Below are 22,700 nucleotides of genomic sequence, written 5' to 3' on the forward strand. Positions count from 1 at the left end.
AATGAAAACTAATTTATTTTTATCATTTGTATTGGAAACAACATTGTCATATGTCTTTTCTTGGATCTAAATAATACGAAACCTCGCTCTATGATTTGAAGTTAAAATCCTCAAATATGGTTAAATAGTGACTTTTTTCACGTTTTTCATGTAGTTTGATAATACGTAAATATATTCATTTTTACCAATATTTCGATACTATTTCATGTAGTATCACGATATGTGATTTGGCCTTCAAATCTCAGAATTTCGCATAATATTGCATTTTAAGCAAGTTTTCTTGCATTTTGTTTCGCACGAAAAATCTTCGAATTTAGCAATATTTTGACGTTTATCATCTTCTTTTCCTTCATGTGATTAAAACAAAATATCATCAAATTAGGCAATATTTTGCCGTTTTCCACGTTTTTGTGAATTTTCAGTCCATAGGTATTAATTCATATATATATATACGATAAAAATGATGCAAACACATAATTGATTAGATAATAACCTTAAATACTTCATTTTCAATCATCTATTTGTTTGTCGTTAAAATACTGAGTAAAATATTGAGAAGGGGAGAAGTTCGGTTTTTATTGCATATATCGATGTTTCAGCTGGATTAGAGCGGTTTTACGTGTACATCTTCCATCGGTAATATAAACGGAAAATCAGGAACATTTTAGTTAATTCTAATGAAAACACATTGATTTTTATCATTTGTATTGGAAACCACATTGTTATATGTCTTTTCTTGGATCTAAATAATACGAAACCTCGCTCTATGATTTGAAGTTAAAATCCTCAAATATGGTTAAATAGTGAATTTTTTCACGTTTTTCATGTAGTTTGATATTACGTAAATATATTCATTTTTACCAATATTTCGATACTATTTCATGTAGTATCACGATATGAGATTTGGCCTTCAAATCTCAATATTTCGCATAATATTGCATTTTAAGCAAGTTTTCTTGCATTTTGTTTCGCACGAAAAATCATCGAATTTAGCAATATTTTGACGTTTATCATCTTCTTTTCCTTCATGTGATTTAAACAAAATATCATCAAATTAGGCAATATTTTGCCGTTATCCACGTTTTTGTGAATTTTCAGTCCATAGGTATTAATTCATATATGTATACGATAAAAATGATGCTAACACATAATTGATTAGATAATAACCTTAAATACTTCATTTTCAATCATCTATTTGTTTGTCGTTAAAATACTGAGTAAAATATTGGGAAGGGAGAAGTTCGGTTTTTATTGCATATATCGATGTTTCAGCTGGATTAGAGCGGTTTTACGTGTACATCTTCCCTCGTTAATATAAACGGAAAATCAAGAACATTTTAGTTATTTCTAATGAAAACACATTGTTTATTATCATTTGCATTGGAAACAACATTGTCATATGTCTTTTCTTGGAACTAAATAATACGAAACCTCGCTCTATGATTTGAAGGTAAAATCCTCAAATATGGTAAAATAGTGACTTTTTCACGTTAATCATGTAGTTTGATATTACGCAAATATATTCATTTTTACCAATATTTCGATACTATTTCACGTAGTATCACGATATGTGATTTGGCCTTCAAATCTCAGAATTTCGCATAATATTGCATTTTAAGCAAGTTTTCTTGCATTTTGTTTCGTACGAAAAATCATCGAATTTAGCAATATTTTGACGTTTATCATCCCCTTTTCCTTTATTTGATTTAAACAAAATATCATCGAATTAGGCAATATTTTGCCGTAATTCCACGTTTTTGTGAATTTTCAGTCTATGGGTATTAATTCATTATATATACGATAAAAATGATGCAAACACATAATTGATTAGAAAATAACCTTAAATACTTCATTGCAATCATCTATTTGTTCCTCGTGAAAATACTGAGTAAGATATTGAAGAGGGAAGAAGTTCGGTTTTTTTGCATATATCGACGTTTCAGCCGGATTAGAGCGGTTTTACGTGTACATCTTCCATCGGTAATATAAACGGAAAATCAGGAACATTTTAGTTAATTCTAATGAAAACACATTGATTTTTATCATTTGTATTGGAAACCACATTGTTATATGTCTTTTCTTGGATCTAAATAATACGAAACCTCGCTCTATGATTTGAAGTTAAAATCCTCTAATATGGATAAATAGTGAATTTTTTCACGTTTTTCATGTAGTTTGATATTACGTAAATATATTCATTTTTACCAATATTTCGATACTATTTCATGTAGTATCACGATATGTGATTTGGCCTTCAAATCTCAGAATTTCGCATAATATTGCATTTTAAGCAAGTTTTCTTGCATTTTGTTTCGTACGAAAAATCATCGAATTTAGCAATATTTTGACGTTTATCATCCCCTTTTCCTTTATTTGATTTAAACAAAATATCATCGAATTAGGCAATATTTTGCCGTTTTCCACGTTTTTGTTAATTTTCCGTCCATGGGTATTAATTCATATATATACGATAAAAATGATGCAAACACATAATTGATTAGATAATAACCTTAAATACTTAATTTTCAATCATCTATTTGTTTCTCGTTAAAATACTGAGTAAGATATTGAAAAGGGGAGAAGTTCGGTTTTTATTGCATATATCTACGTTTCAGTCGGATTAGAGCGGTTTTACGTGTACATCTTCCCTCGTTAATATAAACGGAAAATCAGGAACATTTTAGTTAATTCTAATGAAAACACATTGATTTTTATCATTTGTATTGGAAACAATATTGTTATATGTCTTTTCTTGGATCTAAATAATACGAAACCTCGCTCTATGATTTGAAGTTAAAATCCTCATATATGGTTAAATAGTGTCTTTTTTCACGTTTTTCATGTAGTTTGATATTCTCGTTAAAATACTGAGTAAGATATTGAAAAGGGGAGAAGTTCGGTTTTTATTGCATATATCTACGTTTTAGCCGGATTAGAGCGGTTTTACGTGTACATCTTCCCTCGTTAATATAAACTGAAAATCAAGAACATTTTAGTTAATTCTAATGAAAACACATTGATTTTTATAATTTGTATTGGAAACAACATTGTTATATGTCTTTTCTTGGATCTAAATAATACGAAACCTCGCTCTATGATTTGAAGTTAAAATCCTCATATATGGTTAAATAGTGACTTTTTTCACGTTTTTCATGTAGTTTGATATTACGTAAATATATTCATTTTTACCAATATTTCGATACTATTTCATGTAGTATCACGATATGAGATTTGGCCTTCAAATCTCAATATTTCGCATAATATTGCATTTTAAGCAAGTTTTCTTGCATTTTGTTTCGTACGAAAAATCATCGAATTTAGCAATATTTTGACGTTTATCATCTCCTTTTCCTTCATGTGATTCAAACAAAATATCATCGAATTAGGCAATATTTTGCCGTTTTTCAACGTTTTTGTGAATTATAAGTCTATGGAAATAGACTGAAATACACGATATTTTCAGTCTATGGAAATATACGATAAAAATGATGCAAACACATAATTGATTAAATAATAACCTTAAATACTTCATTTTCAATCAACTATTTGTTTATCGTTAAAATACTGAGTAAGATATTGAAAAGGGGAGAAGTTCGGTTATTATTGCATATATCGACGTTTCAGCCGGATTAGAGCGGTTTTACGTGTACATCTTGCATCGGTAATATAAACGGAAAATCAGGAACATTTTAGTTAATTCTAATGAAAACACATTGATTTTTATCATTTGTATTGGAAACAACATTGTTATATGTCTTTTCTTGGATCTAAATAATACGAAACCTCGCTCTATGATTTGAAGTTAAAATCCTCATATATGGTTAAATAGTGACTTTTTTCACGTTTTTCATGTAGTTTGATATTACGTAAATATATTCATTTTTACCAATATTTCGATACTATTTCATGTAGTATCACGATATGAGATTTGGCCTTCAAATCTCAATATTTCGCATAATATTGCATTTTAAGCAAGTTTTCTTGCATTTTGTTTCGTACGAAAAATCATCGAATTTAGCAATATTTTGACGTTTATCATCTCCTTTTCCTTCATGTGATTTAAACAAAATATCATCGAATTAGGCAATATTTTGCCGTTTTCTACGTTTTTGTGAATTTTCCGTCCATGGGTTATAATTCATATATATACGACAAAAATGATGCAAACACATAATTGATTAGATAATAACCTTAAATACTTCATTTTCAATCATCTATTTGTTTGTCGTTAAAATACTGAGTAAGATATTGAAAAGGGGAGAAGTTCGGTTTTTATTGCATATATCTACGTTTCAGCCGGATTAGAGCGGTTTTACGTGTACATCTTCCCTCGTAAAATAAACGGAAAATCAGGAACATTTTAGTTAATTCTAATGAAAACACATTGATTTTTATCATTTGTATTGGAAACAATATTGTTATATGTCTTTTCTTGGATCTAAATAATACGAAACCTCGCTCTATGATTTGAAGTTAAAATCCTCATATATGGTTAAATAGTGACTTTTTTCACGTTTTTCATGTAGTTTGATATTACGTAAATATATTCATTTTTACCAATATTTCGATACTATTTCATGTAGTATCACGATATGAGATTTGGCCTTCAAATCTCAATATTTCGCATAATATTGCATTTTAAGCAAGTTTTCTTGCATTTTGTTTCGTACGAAAAATCATCGAATTTAGCAATATTTTGACGTTTATCATCTCCTTTTCCTTCATGTGATTTAAACAAAATATCATCGAATTAGGCAATATTTTGCCGTTTTCCACGTTTTTGTTAATTTTCCGTCCATGGGTATTAATTCATATATATACGATAAAAATGATGCAAACACATAATTGATTAGATAATAACCTTAAATACTTCATTTTCAATCAACTATTTGTTTCTCGTTAAAATACTGAGTAAGATATTGAAAAGGGGAGAAGTTCTGTTTTTATTGCATATATCGTCGTTTCAGTCGGAATAGAGCGGTTTTACGTATACATCTTCCATCGGTAATATAAACGGAAAATCAGGAACATTTTAGTTAATTCTAATGAAAACTAATTTATTTTTATCATTTGTATTGGAAACAACATTGTCATATGTCTTTTCTTGGATCTAAATAATACGAAACCTCGCTCTATGATTTGAAGTTAAAATCCTCAAATATGGTTAAATAGTGACTTTTTTCACGTTTTTCATGTAGTTTGATAATACGTAAATATATTCATTTTTACCAATATTTCGATACTATTTCATGTAGTATCACGATATGTGATTTGGCCTTCAAATCTCAGAATTTCGCATAATATTGCATTTTAAGCAAGTTTTCTTGCATTTTGTTTCGCACGAAAAATCTTCGAATTTAGCAATATTTTGACGTTTATCATCTTCTTTTCCTTCATGTGATTTAAACAAAATATCATCAAATTAGGCAATATTTTGCCGTTTTCCACGTTTTTGTGAATTTTCAGTCCATAGGTATTAATTCATATATATATACGATAAAAATGATGCAAACACATAATTGATTAGATAATAACCTTAAATACTTCATTTTCAATCATCTATTTGTTTGTCGTTAAAATACTGAGTAAAATATTGAGAAGGGGAGAAGTTCGGTTTTTATTGCATATATCGATGTTTCAGCTGGATTAGAGCGGTTTTACGTGTACATCTTCCATCGGTAATATAAACGGAAAATCAGGAACTTTTAGTTAATTCTAATGAAAACACATTGATTTTTATCATTTGTATTGGAAACCACATTGTTATATGTCTTTTCTTGGATCTAAATAATACGAAACCTCGCTCTATGATTTGAAGTTAAAATCCTCAAATATGGTTAAATAGTGAATTTTTTCACGTTTTTCATGTAGTTTGATATTACGTAAATATATTCATTTTTACCAATATTTCGATACTATTTCATGTAGTATCACGATATGTGATTTGGCCTTCAAATCTCAGAATTTCGCATAATATTGCATTTTAAGCAAGTTTTCTTGCATTTTGTTTCGTACGAAAAATCATCGAATTTAGCAATATTTTGACGTTTATCATCCCCTTTTCCTTTATTTGATTTAAACAAAATATCATCGAATTAGGCAATATTTTGCCGTTTTCCCCGTTTTTGTGAATTTTCCGTCCATGGGTATTAATTCATATATATACGATAAAAATGATGCAAACACATAATTGATTAGATAATAACCTTAAATACTTCATTTTCAATCATCTATTTGTTTCTCGTTAAAATACTGAGTAAGATATTGAAAAGGGGAGAAGTTCGGTTTTTACTGCATATATCTACGTTTCAGCCGGATTAGAGCGGTTTTACGTGTACATCTTCCCTCGTTAATATAAACGGAAAATCAGGAACATTTTAGTTAATTCTAATGAAAACACATTGATTTATATCATTTGTATTGGAAACAATATTGTTATATGTCTTTTCTTGGATCTAAATAATACGAAACCTCGCTCTATGATTTGAAGTTAAAATCCTCATATATGGTTAAATAGTGACTTTTTTCACGTTTTTCATGTATTTTGATATTCTCGTTAAAATACTGAGTAAGATATTGAAATGGGGAGAAGTTCGGTTTTTATTGCATTACTACGTTTCAGCCGGAGTAGAGCGGTTTTACGTGTACATCTTCCCTCGTTAATATAAACGGAAAATCAGGAACATTTTAGTTAATTCTAATGAAAACATATTGATTTTTATAATTTGTATTGGAAACAACATTGTTATATGTCTTTTCTTGGATCTAAATAATACGAAACCTCGCTCTATGATTTGAAGTTAAAATCCTCATATATGGTTAAATAGTGACTTTTTTCACGTTTTTCATGTAGTTTGATATTACGTAAATATATTCATTTTTACCAATATTTCGATACTATTTCATGTAGTATCACGATATGAGATTTGGCCTTCAAATCTCAATATTTCGCATAATATTGCATTTTAAGCAAGTTTTCTTGCATTTTGTTTCGTACGAAAAATCAACGAATTTAGCAATATTTTGACGTTTATCATCTCCTTTTCCTTCATGTGATTTAAACAAAATATCATCGAATTAGGCAATATTTTGCCGTTTGCCACGTTTTTGTTAATTTTCCGTCCATGGGTATTAATTCATATATATATACGATAAAAATGATGCAAACACATAATTGATTAGATAATAACCTTAAATACTTCATTTTCAATCATCTATTTGTTTGTCGTTAAAATACTGAGTAAAATATTGAGAAGGGGAGAAGTTCGGTTTTTATTGCAAATATCGATGTTTCAGCTGGATTAGAGCGGTTTTACGTGTACATCTTCCCTCGTTAATATAAACGGAAAATCAAGAACATTTTAGTTATTTCTAATGAAAACACATTGTTTTTTATCATTTGCATTGGAAACAACATAGTCATATGTCTTTTCTTGGAACTAAATAATACGAAACCTCGCTCTATGATTTGAAGGTAAAATCCTCAAATATGGTAAAATAGTGACTTTTTCACGTTAATCATGTAGTTTGATATTACGCAAATATATTCATTTTTACCAATATTTCGATACTATTTCATGTAGTATCACGATATGTGATTTGGCCTTCAAATCTCCGAATTTCGCATAACATTGCATTTTAAGCAAGTTTTCTTGCATTTTGTTTCGTACGAAAAATCATCGAATTTAGCAATATTTTGACGTTTATCATCCCCTTTTCCTTTATTTGATTTAAACAAAATATCATCAAATTATGCAATATTTTGCCATTTTTCAACGTTTTTGTGAATTTTTAGTCTATGGAAATAGACTGAAATACACGATATTTTCAGTCTATGGAAATATACGATAAAAATGATGCAAACACATAATTGATTAAATAATAACCTTAAATACTTCATTTTCAATCAACTATTTGTTTCTCGTTAAAATACTGAGTAAGATATTGAAAAGGGGAGAAGTTCGGTTTTTATTGCATATATCGACGTTTCAGCCGGATTAGAGCGGTTTTACGTGTACATCTTGCATCGGTAATATAAACGGAAAATCAGGAACATTTTAGTTAATTTTAATGAAAACACATTGATTTTTATCATTTGTATTGGAAACAACATTGTTATATGTCTTTTCTTGGATCTAAATAATACGAAACCTCGCTCTATGATTTTAAGTTAAAATCCTCATATATGGTTAAATAGTGACTTTTTTCACGTTTTTCATGTAGTTTGATATTACGTAAATATATTCATTTTTACCAATATTTCGATACTATTTCATGTAGTATCACGATATGAGATTTGGCCTTCAAATCTCAATATTTCGCATAATATTGCATTTTAAGCAAGTTTTCTTGCATTTTGTTTCGTACGAAAAATCATCGAATTTAGCAATATTTTGACGTTTATCATCTCCTTTTCCTTCATGTGATTTAAACAAAATATCATCGAATTAGGCAATATTTTGCCGTTTTCCACGTTTTTGTTAATTTTCCGTCCATGGGTATAAATTCATATATATACGATAAAAATGATGCAAACACATAATTGATTAGATAATAACCTTAAATACTTCATTTTCAATCAACTATTTGTTTCTCGTTAAAATATTGAGTAAGATATTGAAAAGGGGAGAAGTTCTGTTTTTATTGCATATATCGACGTTTCAGTCGGAATAGAGCGGTTTTACGTATACATCTTCCATCGGTAATATAAACGGAAAATCAGGAACATTTTAGTTAATTCTAATGAAAACTAATTTATTTTTATCATTTGTATTGGAAACAACATTGTCATATGTCTTTTCTTGGATCTAAATAATACGAAACCTCGCTCTATGATTTGAAGTTAAAATCCTCATATATGGTAAATAGTGACTTTTTTCACGTTTTTCATGTAGTTTGATATTACGTAAATATATTCATTTTTACCAATATTTCGATACTATTTCATGTAGTATCACGATATGAGATTTGGCCTTCAAATCTCAATATTTCGCATAATATTGCATTTTAAGCAAGTTTTCTTGCATTTTGTTTCGTACGAAAAATCATCGAATTTAGCAATATTTTGACGTTTATCATCTCCTTTTCCTTCATGTGATTTAAACAAAATATCATCGAATTAGGCAATATTTTGCCGTTTTCCACGTTTTTGTTAATTTTCCGTCCATGGGTATTAATTCATATATATACGATAAAAATGATGCAAACACATAATTGATTAGATAATAACCTTAAATACTTCATTTTCAATCAACTAATTGTTTCTCGTTAAAATATTGAGTAAGATATTGAAAAGGGGAGAAGTTCTGTTTTTATTGCATATATCGACGTTTCAGTCGGAATAGAGCGGTTTTACGTATACATCTTCCATCGGTAATATAAACGGAAAATCAGGAACATTTTAGTTAATTCTAATGAAAACTAATTTATTTTTATCATTTGTATTGGAAACAACATTGTCATATGTCTTTTCTTGGATCTAAATAATTCGAAACCTGGCTCTATGATTTGAAGTTAAAATCCTCAAATATGGTTAAATAGTGACTTTTTTCACGTTTCTCATGTAGTTTGATAATACGTAAATATATTCATTTTTACCAATATTTCGATACTATTTCATGTAGTATCACGATATGTGATTTGGCCTTCAAATCTCAGAATTTCGCATAATATTGTATTTTAAGCAAGTTTTCTTGCATTTTGTTTCGCACGAAAAATCATCGAATTTAGCAATATTTTGACGTTTATCATCTTCTTTTCCTTCATGTGATTTAAACAAAATATCATCAAATTAGGCAATATTTTGCCGTTTTCCACGTTTTTGTGAATTTTCAGTCCATAGGTATTAATTCATATATATATACGATAAAAATGATGCAAACACATAATTGATTAGATAATAACCTTAAATACTTCATTTTCAATCATCTATTTGTTTGTCGTTAAAATACTGAGTAAAATATTGAGAAGGGGAGAAGTTCGGTTTTTATTGCATATATCGATGTTTCAGCTGGATTAGAGCGGTTTTACGTGTACATCTTCCCTCGTTAATATAAACGGAAAATCAAGAACATTTTAGTTAATTCTAATGAAAATACATTGTTTTTTATCATTTGCATTGGAAACAACATTGTCATATGTCTTTTCTTGGATCTAAATAATACGAGACCTCGCTCTATGATTTGAAGTTAAAATCCTCAAATATGGTTATATAGTGACTTTTTTCACGTTTTTCATGTAGTTTGATATTACGTAAATATATTCATTTTTACCAATATTTCGATACTATTTCATGTAGTATCACGATATGTGATTTGCCCTTCAAATCTCAGAATTTCGCGTAATATTGCATTTTAAGCAAGTTTTCTCATTTTGTTTCGTACTGAAAATCATCGAATGTAGCAATATTTTGACGTTTATCATCCCCTTTTCCTTCATGTGATTTAAACAAAATATCATCGAATTAGGCAATATTTTGCCGTTTTCCACGTTTTTGTGAATTTTCAGTCCATGGGTATTAAATCATATATATACGATAAAAATGATTCAAACACATAATTGATTAGATAATAACCTTAAATACTTCATTTTCAATCATCTATTTGTTTCTCGTTAAAATACTGAGTAAGATGTTGAAAAGGGGATAAGTTCGGTTTTTATTGCATATGTCGACGTTTCAGCCGGAATAGAGCGGTTTTACGTGTACATCTTCCATCGGTAATATAAAGGGAAAATCAGGAACATTTTAGTTAATTCTAATGAAAACACATTGATTTTTATCATTTGTATTGGAAACAACATTGTCATATGTCTTTTCTTGGATCTAAATAATACGAGACCTCGCTCTATGATTTGAAGTTAAAATCCTCAAATATGGTTATATAGTGACTTTTTTCACGTTTTTCATGTCGTTTGATATTACGTAAATATATTCATTTTTACCAATATTTCGATACTATTTCATGTAGTATCACGATATGTGATTTGGCCTTGAAATCTCAGAATTTCGCATAATATTGCATTTTAAGCATGTTTTCTTGCATTTTGTTTCGTACGAAAAATCATCGAATTTAGCAATATTTTGACGTTCATCATCCCCTTTTCCTTTATTTGATTAAAACAAAATACCATCGAATTAGGCAATATTTTGCAGTTTTTCCACGTTTTTTGTGAATTTTCAGTCTATGGGTATTAATTCATTATATATACGATAAAAATGATGCAAACACATAATTGATTAGATAATAACTTTAAATACTTCATTTTCAATCAACTATTTGTTTCTCGTTAAAATACTGAGTAAGATATTGAAACGGGGAGAAGTTCTGTTTTTATTCCATATATCGACGTTTCAGCCGGAATAGAGCGGTTTTACGTGTACATCTTCCATCGGTAATATAAGGGGGAAAATCAGGAACATTTTAGTTAATTCTAATGAAAACACATTGATTTTTATCATTTGTATTGGAAACAACATTGTCATATGTCTTTTCTTGGATCTAAATAATACGAAACCTCGCTCTATGATTTGAAGTTAAAAGCCTCAAATATGGTTAAATAGTGACTTTTTCCACGTTTTTCATGTAGTTTGATATTACGTAAATATATTCATTTTTACCAATATTTCGATACTATTTCATGTAGTATCACGATATGTGATTTGGCCATGAAATCTCAGAATTTCGCATAATATTGCATTTTAAGCATGTTTTCTTGCATTTTGTTTCGTACGAAAAATCATCGAATTTAGCAATATTTTGACGTTCATCATCCCCTTTTCCTTTATTTGATTAAAACAAAATACCATCGAATTAGGCAATATTTTGCAGTTTTTCCACGTTTTTTGTGAATTTTCAGTCTATGGGTATTAATTCATTATATATACGATAAAAATGATGCAAACACATAATTGATTAGATAATAACTTTAAATACTTCATTTTCAATCAACTATTTGTTTCTCGTTAAAATACTGAGTAAGATATTGAAACGGGGAGAAGTTCTGTTTTTATTCCATATATCGACGTTTCAGCCGGAATAGAGCGGTTTTACGTGTACATCTTCCATCGGTAATATAAACGGAAAATCAGGAACATTTTAGTTAATTCTAATGAAAACACATTGATTTTTATCATTTGTATTGGAAACAACATTGTCATATGTCTTTTCTTGGAACTAAATAATACGAAACATCGCTCTATCATTTGGAGGTAAAATCCTCAAATATGGTAAAATAGTAACTTTTTCACGTTAATCATTTTTCACGTTAATCAATACTCTCCTCAGCCTCTGCATCACTCTCTTAAGCCTCTGCATCACTCTCTTTGGCCTCTGCATCACTCTCTTAAGCCTCTGCTTCCTTTTCTTGATCCTCTGCATCACTCTCATGAGCCTCTGGATCCCTCTCATAAGCCTCTGCATCACTCTCTTGAGCCTCTGCATCCCTCTCTTAAGCCTCTGCATCACACTTTTGAGAGTAATTTCTAATTCTAATGAAAACACATTGATTTTTATCATCTGTATTGGAAACAACATTGTCATATGTCTTTTCTTGGATCTAAATAATACGAAACCTCGCTCTATGATTTGAAGTTAAAACCCTCAAATTTGGTAAAATAGTGACTTTTTTTTACGTTTTTTATGAAGTGTGATTTTACGTAAATATATTCGTTTTACCAATATTTCGATACAACTTCATGTTTTCTCACGGTTAGTGATTTGGCCTTCATATCTCAGAATTTCACAAATTTTGCATTTTTAAGCAAGTTACTTGCATTTTGTTTTGTACTAAAAATCATCGAATTTAGCAATATTTTGAGGTTCATCATCCCCTTTTCCTTTATGTGAATTAAATAAAATATCATCGAATTAGGCAATATTTTGCTGTTTTTTCACGTTTTTGTGAATTTTCCCTCTCTCTTTTTTTTTCTTTTTTCTTTTCTCTCTGCATCCCTCTCTTTATCCTCTGCATCACTCTCTTGAGCCTCTGCATCATTCTCTTGAGCCTCTGCATCCCTCTCTTAAGCCTCTACATCATTCTCTTCAGCCTATGCATCAATCTCTTGTGCCTCTGAATCACTCTCTTAAGCCTCTGCATCTCTCTCTTCACCCTCTGCATCCCTCTCTGGAGCCTCAGCATCCCTCTCTTGAGCCTCTGCAGCACTCTCTTGAGCCTCTGCATCCCTCTCTTAAGCCTCTGCATCACTCTATTGAGCCTCTGCATCCCCCTCTTGAGCTCCTGCATCCCTCTCATGAGCCTCTGCATCCTTCTCTTGAGCCTTTGCATCACTCTCTTAAGCCTATGCATCCCTCTCTTTAGCCTCTGCATCCCTCTCTTAAACCTCTGCATCCCTCTCTTGAGCCTTTGCATCACTCTCTTAAGCCTCTGCAACTCTCTCTGGAGGCTCTTCATCACTGTCAAGAGCCTCTGCGTCCCTCTCTTGTGCATCTACATCCCACTCAGGAGCCTCTGCATCCGTCTTTTAAGCCTCTGCATCACTCTCTTAAGCCTCTGCATCACTCTCGTAAGCCTCTGAATCACTCTCTTGAGCCTCGGCATCACTCTCTTGAGCTCCTGTATCCATCTCTTGAGCCTCAGCATCCCTCTCATGAGCCTCTGCATCCCTCTCTTGAGCCTTTGCATCACTCTCTTAAGCCTCTGCATCCCTCTCTTGAGCCTCTGCATCACTCTCGTAAGCCTCTGAATCACTCTCTTGAGCCTCGGCATCACTCTCTTGAGCTCCTGACTCCATCTCTTGAGCCTCAGCATCCCTCTCATGAGCATCTGCATCCCTCTCTTGAGCCTCGGCATGCTGGAGGCCCCTGCCAGTGTGTTTAAATTCATTAAATATACGATAAAAATGATGCAAACACATAATTGATTAGAAATTAACCTTAAACACTCCATTTTCAGTGAACTATTTGTTTCTCGTTAAAATACTGAGTAAGATATTGGAAAGGGGAGAAGTTCTGTTTTTATTGCATATATCGACGTTTTAGCCGGATTAGAGCGGTTTTACGTGTACATCTTACATCGGTAATTGAAACGGAAAATCAGGAACATTTTAGTTAATTCTAATGAAAACACTTTGATTTTTATCATCTGTATTTGAAACAACATTGTCATATGTCTTTTCTAGGATCTAAATAATGTGAAACCTCGCTCTATGATTTGAAGTTAAAATCCTCAAATATGGTAATATAGTGACTTTTTCACGTTATTTATGTAATGTGATTTTACGTATATATATTCGTTTTTACCAATATTTCGATACTACTTCATGTTTTCTCACGATATGTGATTTGGCCTTCAAATCTCAGAATTTCGCAAATTTTGCATTTTAAGCAAGTTTTCTTGCATTTTGTTTTGTACTAAAAATCATCGAATTTATCAATATTTTGACCTTTATCATCCCCTTTTCCTTTATGTGATTTAAACAAAATATCGAATTAGGCCGTTTTTCCACGTTTTTGTGAATTTTCAGTTTATTGTTATTAATTCATTAAATATACCATAAAAATGATGCAAACACATAATTGATCAGAAAATAACCTTAAATACTTCATTTTCAATCATCTATTTGTTTCTCGTTAAAATACTGAGTAAGATATTGAAAAGGGTAGAAGTTCTGTTTTTATTGCAGATATCGACGTTTCAGCCGGAGTAGAACGGTTTTACGTGTACATCTTCCATCGGTAATATAAACCGAAAATCAGGAACATTTTAGTTAATTTTAATGAAAACACGTTGATTTTTATCATTTGTATTGGAAGCAACATCTTTATACGTCTTTTCTAGGGTCTAAAAAATACGAAACGTCGCTCTATGATTCGAAGTTTAAATCCTCATATTTGGTATAATATTGACTTTTTCACGTTTTTCATGTAGTTTGATATTACGTAAATATATTCATTTTAGCAGAAAAGGAGAGAAGCAAGGGGGTCACCCTGTTGGACGCCTTCTCGCGAGTCAATTTCATGTTCGCCAAAAAGTAGCTTAAGATCCACACTGTAGCATGAATGTCAAAATATTGCTAAATTCGATGATTTTTAGTACAAAACAGAATGCAAGAAAACTTGCTTAAAATGCAAAATTTGCGAAATTCTGAGATTTGAAGGCCAAATCACATATCGTGAGAAAACATGAAATAGTATCGAAATATTGGTAAAAACGAATACATATACGTAAAATCACACTACATGAATAACGTAAAAAAGTCACTATATTACCATATTTGAGGATTTTAACTTAAAATCATAGAGCAAGGTTTCGAATCATAGAACGACGTTTCGGATTTTTTAGATCCTAGAAAAGACGTATAAAGATGTTGCTTCCAATACAAATGATAAAAATTAATGTGTTTTCATTAAAATAACTAAAATGTTCCTGATTTTCGGTTTATATTACCGATGGAAGATGTACACGTAAAACCGCTCAATTCCGGCTGAAACGTCGATATATGCAATAAAAACAGAACTTCTCCCCTTTTCAATATCTTACTCAGTATTTTAACGAGAAACAAATAGATGATTGAAAATGAAGTATTTAAGTTTAATATCTAATCAATTATGTGTTTGCATGATTTTTATCGTATATTTAATGAATTAATACGAATAAACTGAAAATTCTCAAAAACGTGGAAAAATGGCAAAATATTGCCTAATTCGATGATATTTTGTTTAAATCACATAAAGGAAATGGGGATGATAAACGTCAAAATATTGCTAAATTCCATGATTTTTAGTACGAAACAAAATGCAAGAAACATTCTTAAAAATTCCAAATTTGCGAAATTCTGAGATATGAAGGCCAAATCACATATCATGAGAAAATATGAAGTAGTATCGAAATATTGGTAAAACGAATAAATTTACGTAAAATCACACTTCATAAAAAACGTAAAAAAAAGTCAATATTTTACCATATTTGAGGGTTTTAATTTCAAATCATAGAGCGAGGTTTCGTATTATTTAGATCCTAGAAAAGACATATGACAATGTTGTTTCCAATACAAATGATAAAAATCAATGTGTTTTCATTAGAATTAACTAAAATGTTCCTGATTTTTCGTTAATATTACCGATGGAAGATGTACACGTAAAACCACTCTAATCCGGCTGAAACGTCGATATATGCAATAAAAAACGAACTTCTCCCCTTTTCAATATCTTACTCAGTATTTTAAAGAGAAACAAATAGATCATTTAAAATGAAGTATTTAAGACTAATTTCTAATCAATTATGTGTTTGCATCATTTTTATCGTATATTTAATGAATTAATAACAATAAACGGAAAATTCACAAAAACGTGAAAAAATAGCAAAATATTGCCTAATTCGATGATATTTTGTTTAAATCACATAAAGGAAAAGGGAATGATCAACGTCAAAATATTGCTAAATTCGATGATTTTTAGTACAAAACAAAATGCAAGAAACTTGCTTAAAAATGCAAAATTTGCGAAATTCTGAGATATGAAGGCCAAATCACTCACCGTGAGAAAACATGAAGTAGTATCGAAATATTGGTAAAAACGAATATATTTACGTAAAATCACACTACATAAAAAACGTGAAAAAAGTCACTATTTTACCATATTTGAGGATTTTAACTTCGAATCATAAAGCGAGATTTCTTATTATTTAGATCCAAGAAAAGACATATGACAATGTTGTTTCCAATACAAATGATATAAATCAATGTGTTTTCATTAGAATTAACTAAAATGTTAATGATTTTCCGTTTATATTACCGATGGAAGATGTACACGTAAAACCGCTCTATTCCGGCTGAAACGTCGATATATGCAATAAAACCGAACTTCTGCCCTTTTCAATATCTTACTCAGTATTTTAATGAGAAACAAATAAATGATTGAAAATGAAATATTTTAAGGTTAATTTCTAATCAATTATGTGTTTGCATCATTTTTATCGTATATTTATTGAATAAATAACAATAAACTGAAAATTCTCAAAAACGTGGAAAAACGGCAAAATATTGCCTAATTCGGTGATATTTTGTTTAAATCACATAAAGGAAATGGGGATGATAAACGTCAAAATATTGCTAAATTCGATGATTTTTAGTACGAAACAAAATGCAAGAAACTTTCTTAAAAATGCAAAATTTGCGAAATTCTGAGATATGAAGGCCAAATCACCTATCGTAGGAAAATATGAAGTAGTATCGAAATATTGGTAAAAACGAATAAATTTACGTAAAATCACACTTCATAAAAAACGTAAAAAAAGTCACTATTTTACCAAATTTGAGGGTTTTAACTTCAAATCATAGAGCGAGGTTTCGTATTATTTAGATCCAAGAAAAGACATATGACAATGTTGTTTCCAATACAAATGATAAAAATCAATGTGTTTTCATTAGAATTAGAAATTACTCTCAAAAGTGTGATGCAGAGGTTTAAGAGAGGGATGCAGAGGCTCAAGAGAGTGATGCAGAGGCTTATGAGAAGGATCCAGAGGCTCATGAGAGTGATGCAGAGGATCAAGAAAAGGAAGCAGAGGCTTAAGAGAGTGATGCAGAGGCCAAAGAGAGTGATGCAGAGGCTTAAGAGAGTGATGCAGAGGCTGAAGAGAGTGTTGCAGAGGCTCAAGAGAGTGATGCAGAGGCCGAAGAGAGTGATGCAGAGGCTCAAGAGAGTGATGCAGAGGCTAAAAAGAGTTATGCAGAGACTAATATGCATCCTGCATATTCTCTCCTGCATCCCTCTCTTGAGCCTTTGCATCACTATCTTAAGCCTATGCATCCCTCTCTTGAGCCTCTGCATCACTCTCAAGAGCTCTGCATTCCTCTCTTGTGCCTCTGCATCCCCTCACTTGAGCCTCTGCTTCCCTCTCTTAAGCCTGGAAGATGGTTACTGTGATGAAGACTGTGTATAGTGAAGATGGTTACTGTGATGATATACTACAGGTATACTACCGGACCCAGGTATACTACAGGACCCAGAGTGAGTGTCAGGTATACTACAGGACCCAGAGTGAGTGTCACTTATACTACAGTACCCAGAGTGAGTGTCAGGTATACTACAGTACCCAGAGTGAGTGTCAGGTATACTACAGTACCCGGAGGGAGTGTACTCCCTCTTCAGGTACTCCACTTGTTACTGTTTGCCAGTCCGACTTCTCGCCCCTTACCATTACCGTCTGGCTCCTTCCTGTTAGGTAGTTCTTGAGAGGGAGGCTCATGAGAGGGATGCTGAGGCTCAAGAGATGGAGTCAGGAGCTCAAGAGAGTGATGCCGAGGCTCAAGAGAGTGATTCAGAGGCTTACGAGAGTGATGCAGAGGCTCAAGAGAGGGATGCAGAGGCTTAAGAGAGTGATGCAAAGGCTCAAGAGAGGGATGCAGAGGCTCATGAGAGGGATGCTGAGGCTCAAGAGATGGATACAGCAGCTCAAGAGAGTGATGCCGAGGCTCAAGAGAGTGATTCAGAGGCTTACGAGAGTGATGCAGAGGCTTAAAAGACGGATGCAGAGGCTCATGAGTGGGATGCAGAGGCACAAGAGAGGGACGCAGAGGCTCTTGACAGTGATGAAGAGCCTCCAGAGAGAGTTGCAGAGGCTTAAGAGAGTGATGCAAAGGCTCAAGAGAGGGATGCAGAGGTTTAAGAGAGGGATGCAGAGGCTAAAGAGAGGGATGCATAGGCTTAAGAGAGTGATGCAAAGGCTCAAGAGAAGGATGCAGAGGCTCATGAGATGGATGCAGGAGTTCAAGAGTGGGATGCAGAGGCTCAATAGAGTGATGCAGAGGCTTAAGAGAGGGATGCAGAGGCTTAAGAGAGGGATGCAGAGGCTCAAGAGAGTGCTGCAGAGGCTCAAGAGAGGGATGCTGAGGCTCCAGAGAGGGATGCAGAGGGTGAAGAGAGAGATGCAGAGGCTTAAGAGAGTGATTCAGAGGCACAAGAGATTGATGCATAGGCTGAAGAGAATGATGTAGAGGCTTAAGAGAGGGTTGCAGAGGCTCAAGAGAATGATGCAGAGGCTCAAGAGAGTGATGCAGAGGATAGAGAGGGATGCAGAGAGAAAAGAAAAAAGAAAAAAAAGAGAGAGGGAAAATTCACAAAAACGTGAAAAAACAGCAAAATATTGCCTAATTCGATGATATTTTGTTTAAATCACATAAAGGAAAAGGGGATGATGAACCTCAAAATATTGCTAAACTCGATGATTTTAGAAAAGACCAAAAAGATGATCCAAGAAAAGACATATGACAATGTTGTTTCCAATACAAATGATAAAAATCAATGTGTTTTCATTAGAATTAACTAAAATGTTCCTGATTTTCCGTTTATATTACCGATGGAAGATGTACACGTAAAACCACTCTAATCCGGCTGAAACGTCGATATATGCAATAAAAAACAAACGTCTCCCCTTTTCAATATCTTACTCAGTATTTTAAAGAGAAATAAATAGATGATTGAAAATGAAGTATTTAAGACTAATTTCTAATCAATTATATGTTTGCATCATTTTTATCGTATATTTAATGAATTAATAACAATGAACGGAAAATTCACAAAAACGTGAAAAAACAGCAAAATATTGCCTAATTAGATGATATTTTGTTTAAATCACATATAGGAAAAGGGGATGATGAACCTCAAAATATTGCTAAATTGATGATTTTTAGTACAAAACAAAATGCAAGAAACTTGCTTAAAAATGCAAAATTTTTGAAATTCTGAGATATGAAGGCCAAATCACTAACCGTGAGAAAACATGAAGTAGTATCGAAATGTTGGTAAAACGAACATATTTACGTAAAATCACACTACATAAAAAACGTGAAAAAAGTCACTATTTTACCATATTTGAGAATTTTAACTGCGAATCATAAAGCGAGATTTCGTATTATTTAGATCCAAGAAAAGACATATGACAATGTTGTTTCCAATACAAATGATAAAAATCAATGTTGTTTCCAATACAAATGATAAAAGTCAATGTGTTTTCATTAGAATTAACTATAAGGTTCCTGATTTTCCGTTTATATTACCGATGGAAGTATTACACGTAAAACCGCTCCATTCCGGCTGAAACGTCGATATATGCAATAAAACCGAACTTCTCCCCTTTTCAATATCTTACTCAGTATTTTAACGAAAAACAAATAGATGATTGAAAATAAAGTATTTAAGGTTAATTTCTAATCAATTATGTGTTTGCATCATTTTTATCGTATATTTATTGAATTAATAACAATAAACTGAAAATTCACAAAAACGTGGATAAACAGCAAAATATTGCCTAATTCGATGATATTTTGTTTATATCACATAAAGGAAAAGGGGGATGATAAACGTCAAAATATTACTAAATTTGATGATTTTTAGTACGAAACAAAATTCAAGAAAACTTGCTTAAAATGTAATATTATGCGAAATTCTTATATATGAAGGCAAAATCACATATCGTGATACTACATGAAATAGTATCGAAATATTGGTAAAAATGAATATATATACGTAATATCATGAAAAACGTGAAAAAAGTCACTATTATACCAAATTTGAGGATTTTACCTTCGAATCATAAAGCGAGGTTTCGTATTATTTAGATCGAAGAAAAGACATATGACAATGTTGTTTCCAATACAAATGATAAAAATCAATGTGTTTTCATTAGAGTTAACTAAAATGTTCCTGATTTTCCTCTTATATTACCGATGGAAGATGTACACGTAAAACCGCTCTATTCCGGCTGAAACGTCGATATATGCAATAAAAAGGAACTTCCCCCCTTTTCAATATCTTACTCAGTATTTTAACGAGAAACAAACAGATGATTGAAAATTAAGTATTTAAGGTTAATTTCTTATCAATTATGTGTTTGCATCATTTTTGTTGTATATTTAATGAATTAATAACAATAAACTGAAAATTCACAAAAACGTTTAAAAACAGCAAAATATTGCCTAATTCGATGATATTTTGTTTATATCACATGAAGGAAAAGGGGGATGATGAACGTCAAAATATTACTAAATTTGATGATTTTTAGTACGAAACAAAATTCAAGAAAACTTGCTTAAAATGCAATATTATGCGAAATTCTTAGATTTGAAGGCAAAATCACATATCGTGATACTACATGAAATATTATCGAAATATTGGTAAAATGAATAAATATACGTAATATCATGAAAAACGTGAAAAAAGTCACTATTATACCAAATTTGAGGATTTTAACTTCGAATCATAAAGCGAGGTTTCGTATTATTTAGATCGAAGAAAAGACATATGACAATGTTGTTTCCAATACAAATGAAAAAAATCAATGTGTTTTCATTAGAATTAACTAAAATGTTCCTGATTTTCCTCTTATATTACCGATGGAAGATGTACACGTAAAACCAATCTATTCCGGCTGAAACGTCGATATATGCAATAAAAACAGAACTTCTCCCCTTTTCAATATCTTACTCAGTATTTTAGCGAGAAACAAATAGATGATTGAAAATGAAGTATTTAAGGTTAATATCTAATCAATTATGTGTTTGCATGATTTTTATCGTATATTTAATGAATTAATACCAATAAACTGAAAATTCTCAAAAACGTGGAAAAATGGCAAAATATTGCCTAATTCGATGATATTTTGTTTAAATCACATAAAGGAAATGGGGATGATAAACGTCAAAATATTGCTAAATTCGATGATTTTTAGTACGAAACAAAATGCAAGAAACATTCTTAAAAATGCAAAATTTGCGAAATTCTGAGATATGAAGGCCAAATCACATATCATGAGAAAATATGAAGTAGTATCGAAATATTGGTAAAACGAATAAATTTACGTAAAATCACACTTCATAAAAAACGTAAAAAAAAGTCAATATTTTACCATATTTGAGGGTTTTAACTTCAAATCATAGAGCGAGGTTTCGTATTATTTAGATCCAAGAAAAGACATATGACAATGTTGTTTCCAATACAAATGATAAAAATCAATGTGTTTTCATTAGAATTAACTAAAATGTTCCTGATTTTTTGTTTATATTACCGATGGATGATGTACACGTAAAACCACTCTAATCCGGCTGAAACGTCGATATATGCAATAAAAAACGAACTTCTCCCCTTTTCAATATCTTACTCAGTATTTTAACGAGAAACAAATAGATGATTGAAAATAAAGTATTTAAGACTAATTTCTAATCAATTATGTGTTTGCATCATTTTTATCGTATATTTAATGAATTAATAACAATAAACGGAAAATTCACAAAAACGTGAAAAAATAGCAAAATATTGCCTAATTCGATGATATTTTGTTTAAATCACATAAAGGAAAAGGGGATGATCAACGTCAAAATATTGCTAAATTCGATGATTTTTAGTACAAAACAAAATGCAAGAAACTTGCTTAAAAATGCAAAATTTGCGAAATTCTGAGATATGAAGGCCAAATCACTCACCGTGAGAAAACATGAAGTAGTATCGAAATATTGGTAAAAACGAATAAATTTACGTAAAATCACACTACATAAAAAAACGTGAAAAAAGTCACTATTTAACCATATTTGAGGATTTTAACTTCGAATCATAAAGCGAGATTTCGTATTATTTAGATCCAAGAAAAGACATATGACAATGTTGTTTCCAATACAAATGATATAAATCAATGTGTTTTCATTAGAATTAACTAAAATGTTAATGATTTTCCGTTTATATTACCGA

This window comes from Procambarus clarkii, chromosome 6 (genome assembly GCF_040958095.1).
Source record: "Procambarus clarkii isolate CNS0578487 chromosome 6, FALCON_Pclarkii_2.0, whole genome shotgun sequence".
NCBI classification, from domain to species: domain Eukaryota; kingdom Metazoa; phylum Arthropoda; class Malacostraca; order Decapoda; family Cambaridae; genus Procambarus; species Procambarus clarkii.